The sequence below is a fragment of the Gorilla gorilla genome, chromosome 19 (assembly GCF_029281585.2).
Source record: "Gorilla gorilla gorilla isolate KB3781 chromosome 19, NHGRI_mGorGor1-v2.1_pri, whole genome shotgun sequence".
Lineage (NCBI taxonomy): Eukaryota > Metazoa > Chordata > Mammalia > Primates > Hominidae > Gorilla > Gorilla gorilla.
The window spans coordinates 25,764,170-25,770,350 of NC_073243.2; the positions used below are offsets into that span (position 1 = coordinate 25,764,170).

The window sequence follows — 6,181 nt, forward strand, 5'->3', positions numbered from 1 at the left end:
CCATGAAATCATCACAATTTATGTTCAGAGATTGCAGTAAAGACAGGTGTAAGAAATTATAAAAGTATTAATTTGGGGAACTAATAAATGTCCATGAAATCTTCACAATTTATGTTCTGCCATGGCTTCAGCCGGTCCCTCCATTTGGGGTCCCTGACTTCCCACAACAGAAACCATATTAACTTCTATGTGTATTTGTTTTTAGATGCTATTGTAAATGGGATTATTTCCTAATTTTTAAAAGATAGTTGTTTGTGTACAGAATCAGTGGTATACACTGCTGATTTTTGTATGTTAATTTCGTATCTTGCAACTTAGCAGAATTTCTTTGCTAGTTCTAACAGTTTTTTGGTGGTATCCTTAGGGCTTTTTATATATAAGATTATGTCATCAGCAAACAGAGACAATTTCACTTTTTCCTTTTTTATTTAGATGGCTTTTTATTTTTTTTTTACTTGCATAATTGTTCTGGCTAGGACTTCCAGCACTATGTTGAAAAGAAGTAGTGAGAGTGGGTAACCTTATCTCGCTCTTGATCTTAGAGCAAAAACCTTCAACTTTTCACCATTGAGTATGTTAGCTGTGGGGTTGTCATATATGGTCTTAATTGTGTTGAAGAACATTCCTTCTGTCTATATCTATGTCGTTGTTTTTATTATGAAAGAATTTTGAATTATATTAAATGCTTTTTCTGCATGACTGAGATGATAATATGATTTTAATCCATCCTTCTTTCTGTTAATGTAGTATGCTACATTTATTGATATGTATATATTGAACCATCCTTGAATTATAGGAATAAATCTCAGTTGATCATGGCATATGATCCTTTTAATGTGTTGTTGAATTCAGTTTGCTAGTATTTTCTTGAGGATTTTTGTATCTGTGTTCATCAGGGATATTGACCTGTGATTCTATTTTCTTATAGTGTTCATATCTGGCTTTGGTATGAGAGTAAGGCTGGTTTCAAACAAATGAGATTGGAAATGTTCTCTTCTCTTCATTCTTTTGGAATAGTTTGAGAATTATTGCCATTAATTGTTTCATTGCTTGGTGGAATTCACTTGTGAAGCCATCTGGTCATGGGCTATTCTTTGTTGGGACTTTTTGATTACTGATTCATTTTCCTTGCTCATTATTGGTCTGTTCAGACTTTTTATTTATGCTTCAGTCTTGGTAGGTTGTCTATTTCTAGGAATTTATCTATTTCTTCTAGGTTATTCAATGTATTGACTATAGCTGTTCATAATAGTCCCTATGATCCTTTATATTTCTGTAATATGAGTTGTAATGTTTCTTTTTCATTTATAATTTTATGTATCTGAGTCCTCTTTTTTTCTTGGTTAGTTTAGCTGAAGAATTGCCAATGTTTTTTATCTTTTGACAAAACCAAGTCATAGTTTTGTTGACCTTTTCTACTCTCTTTATAGTCTCTGATTCATTTATTTCTGCCCTAATCTTTATTTCTTTCTCATTCCTTCTTCTGACTTTGACCTTAGTTTATTTTTTTCTGATTTCTTGGGGTGTGAAGTTAGGTAGTTTATTTGAAGTCTTTTTTTTTCTTAATGTTGGTATTTATCACTATAAATTTCCCTCTTATAACTGCTTTTTCAGCATCCCATAAATTTGAGTATGTTGTATTTTCATTTTTATTTGTCTCAAGATTTTTTTTATTTCCCTCTTTGATTTCTTTTTTGATCCATTGGTTGTTCAGGAGTGTGTTGTTTAACTTTCACATATTTGTGAATTTTTCAAAATGTTCTTGTTATTTATTTTTAGTATTATACCATTGTGGTTAGAAATAATACTTGATCTTAATATTTTTAAACTTGTTAAGACTTGTTTTGTGGCCAAATATGTAATCTGTCCTAGAAAATGTTCAGGTGCATTTAAGAAGAATATATATTCTGTTGTTTTGGGATGGAATGGTCCATATATGTCTGTTAGACCCATTTGGTCTATATTGTTATTAAGTCTGCAGTTTCCCTTCTGATTTTCTGTCTGGATGGTCTCTCCATTGTTAAAAGTGGGATATTGAAGTCTTCTACTATTATATTGCTGTCTATTTCTTCCCTTAGTTTTGTTAATATTTACTTTATGTATTTAGGTGCTCTAATGTTGGGTGCATATATAATTACAATTATATCCTCTTAATGGATTGATTCTTTTATCATTACATAGTGACCTACTTTGTTTCATGACAGAATTTGACTGAAATTAATATAAGTGTAGCCACTCATGTTATTTTTTGGTTACCATTTGCATGGAATAACTTTGTCTATCTCTACTTTCTGTCTACCTATGTCCTTCAGACAAAAGTGAGTCTCTTGTAGACAGCATATTTTTGGATCTTGTCTTTTAAATCCATTCAGCCACTCTGTTTCTTTCGATTGGAGAATTTAGTCTATTTACATTGTAAGTAATTATTGAAAGGACTTACTATTGCCTTTTAATTGTTAATTGTTTTCTGATTGTTTTGTAGATCTTTTGTTTCCTTCTTCTTTCTTGCTGTCTTTGTGATTTTTTGGGTTTTCTTAGTGGTACATGTTGATTTTTTTTCTATTTATCTTTTGTGCATCTACCATAGGGGTTATTTTTGTGGTTAACGTGGGGCTTACATAACCTTCTCTTTTTAGTGGATAACAACTTTAATCATATACAAAAACTCTACACTTTTATTTTTCTCCATGTTTTATGCCACAGTTTACATATTTTTATGTTGTGTATAAAATTTATATATATTAGTTTATATTAAATTATTATAGCTATAGTTTTAAAATCTTTTTGTATTTTAGCTTTTATACTAGAATTGGAAGTGAAATACACACCACTATTACAATATTAGAGTATTCTGATTTTGACTGTGTATTTAACTTTCCCTATGAGTTTTATACTTTCATATGTTTTCTCTTTTCCTTCCTTCCTTCCTCTCTCCTATTTTCTTTCTTTCTTTTTCTTTTCTTTTCTTTCTTTCTTTCTCTCTCTCTCTTCCTTCTTTTCTTTTCTTTCTTTCCTTCTCTTCTCTTTCTTTCTTTCTTTCTTTCTTTCTTTCTTTCTTTCTTTCTTTCTTTCTTATCTTTCTTTCTTTCTTGTCTTGCTCTGCTGCCTAGGCTGGAGTGAAGTGGCATGATCTCAGCTCACTGTAACCTCTGCCTCCTGGGTTCAAGCGATTCTCCTGCCTGAGGGAGAATCAAGCAATTCTGCTGAGTAGCTGGGACTATAGGCACAAAATGGGGTTTCAACTTGTTGGCTAGGCTGGTCTCAAACTCCTGCCCTCAATTGATCCACTTGCCTTGGCCTCCTAAAATGCTGAGATTACCAGCGTGAACCACCATCTCCGACCTCATATGTTTTCATGTCGTACTTAGCATTCTTTCATTTCAATCTGAAGAATTCCCTTTAGCATTTTTTGTTAGGCAGGTCTTGTAGTGGTGAGCTCTCTGAGCTCTTGTTTGTCTGGGAATGTCTTTATTGCTTTTTCATTTCTGAAGGATACCTTTGCCAAGTACAGTATTTTTGCTTGTAGTGTTTTATTTCAGCACTTTGAATATGTCATCCCACTCCTTTCTGACTTGCAGGGTTTCTGTTGAGAAGTCCACTGTTAGCTTTATGTAGGTTCCCTTGTATGTGATGAGCTGCTTTTCTCTTGCTTCTTTCAAAATTTTCCATCTTTGACTTTCACAATTTTATTACAATATCTTGGAATATTCTTTTTTTGGGTTAATTTGTCTTGTGATTCTTTGAGTTTCATGAATCTGGATATGTATATCCTTTTCAAGATTTGGGAATTTTTAGCTAGTATTTCTTTAAATAAGCTTTTTGTCCCTTTTTCTCTCTTCTCCTTCTGACATTCTCATAATTTATATATTTGTATGCTTGATGGTGTCCATAGTCCTTTATGCTTTTTCTTTTTCCTTTTTTGATCCTCTAATTGACTAATTTCTGATGACAGATCTTTGAATTCACTAATTCTTTCTTTTGCATGATTGAGTCAGTTGTTGAAACTTTTTATTGAATTTTTCTATCTTTTATTGTATTATTCAGCTCCAGGATTTCTGGGTTTTTTTTTTGTCTTTACTATGATTTCTATTTCTTTGTTAAACTTTTCACTTTGTTCATATTATTTTCCTAATTTTGTTTAGTTGTCTATTTTGGTTTTCTTGCTTCTCATTGAGCTTCTTTAATATTATTATTTGAATTCTTTTTCATGCAGTTTATAGATCTCCATTTCTTTGGGGTTGGTTATTGGAGCTTTATTAGTTTCATTTGGTGGTGTCGTGTTTACATGATCCTTTGTTATCTGTGTAGTCCTGCATTGGTGTCTGAGTTTATTCAGGTTTAGTTCTGTCCACTCAAATGTAATAGGGTATAGAGAATGGCAGAGAAATTTAGGGAGTTGTCAAGAGAATGGCTATAAAGATAGGTTATGAATTTTTCCTTAAATGGGAAGAGAAATAAAGATAAAAAAGAGGCTGATTTAGTTAAGAAGTAAAGAGACCAAATATTCAGGTGCTAATGGGGTTGAAGAAATGTTATGTCGGGAATAGTCCAACAAGTAAGGTAGAAAATCAGAAAGGAGATGCTTTATGTAGTTAGTTTGGAGAATGGAGATTGGGCAGTTTTGTGATATTTTCTAGAGTGAGATGAGACTATGGAAGAGGGGTAGTGGCAGAGAAGGTAGTCGAGGTGGAAGTCAGTATATTCTATGAATCATCCGTGTGGACATTGAAATCTCCCAGGAATGTGGTAAGGATTGGGTGGAAAGGAAAAGCAGGTGCCAAAATCTTTGATGAATGAAAAGTTAGTAAATGACCACAGTAGGTATGTGGAATAGCTAAATAATATGAACTTCAAAGAAGGAAGAGTCTTCTATAGGAGGATAAGCAACAAGGGGAATTGAGAGGGGTATTATTTCTAGCTTAGGACTAAGGAGTTCTTGAACCATGAGAGAATAATGGCCACCTCTTAAGAAGACTTACAGGGAAGGATTTTTATCAGGGGGAGGCAGATTTCAATTTAAACCAAGAAATGGGTTGAGGGGAATATTCCAAAGAGCATAAGAGATCTCATGTTTTCCAGGAGGGTAAATATTAAGTGAGGGTACAGCTAAGATTTGCTACCATAATCAGATCCTTCCGTCTTTTCCTGACCCTTTGCTTAACATATGCCCATTTATTTATCGTTTTTCTCATTGTGAATAACCAAAGGAAATGGCAATGTGTAATTCGAATATTAGGATATAAAGTTTGGGAGAAAACTGGATATTAAAGTCTATTAAAATTATTTTAAAGTCCAACCCAAGATATAGCATTACAATAGCGAGTTGTTTCCAATAATCAATAGAAAATAAGTGGAGGTGCATAATGACCCAGAGAGAATCTTCCCCAGGAACTGAGGTCCAGAGATGTATGACTGGATATTTTAACCTACTGGATCATAAGATTAGAAACATTTAATTGTATATTGTTCCTTTTAAGTAGACTGGGTACTATTCTCCAAGACCTTTGTTATGTCTTTAATGGATGAGATACTTGCTATTTTACTTGCTCATGTTGTATGAAAAATTGACACAGGTGGAAGGCCCATGCTACCCTCAGTACAGGTAAACCTGTAGTAGTAATACCACGGTTACAACAATGATGACAATAATTGCCATAGCACTGTGGAAAGGCACAATACAGACATCTAAATATAAAGTAATGAGAGTAGGGTAGTGACTTTAAAAAATATGAAGTGACCTATTGCTATCAATACACTTACAAGGAAGAAATCTTTGTAAAATACAGAAGTAGCCAAAGAGATAGAAGACATAATAGAAACATATTTCTTAACAATTTTTAACTCCTGGTTACCATTTGATTGTGATAACCAAGGAGGGGGCACAATCCAGCAAACTAAACATCTGTAGATAACAAAAAACTAAAAATCTCTTGTATTTACAAAGGGCCAGAAAACCTACAGAACATGCTTCCCTCTCAAGGGATTCTAATCCCAATTAAATGGTTCATATAGTTATAGTGAAGAGTTTGCATTTTAAATATTTTTGACAGTACTTAAACCTAATTTTTAAATTTTTCTCATTTTATGTAAATAACATGTTTTAATTTATTTTTACTCAGCCTTAGGATGAAGGATTTCCTATCATTTTATGAAGAAAATCAATAATTTCATTGACAGAAAC

The 6,181-nt window shown here is 32.8% G+C and overlaps 1 long non-coding RNA gene across 2 annotated transcripts in view; it reads left to right on the forward strand.

Moving 5' to 3' along the window:
* LOC129527856 (uncharacterized) overlaps window positions 1-6,181 on the forward strand; it is a 114,465-nt gene that overhangs the window by 102,467 nt on the left and 5,817 nt on the right. The window lies entirely within an intron of this gene.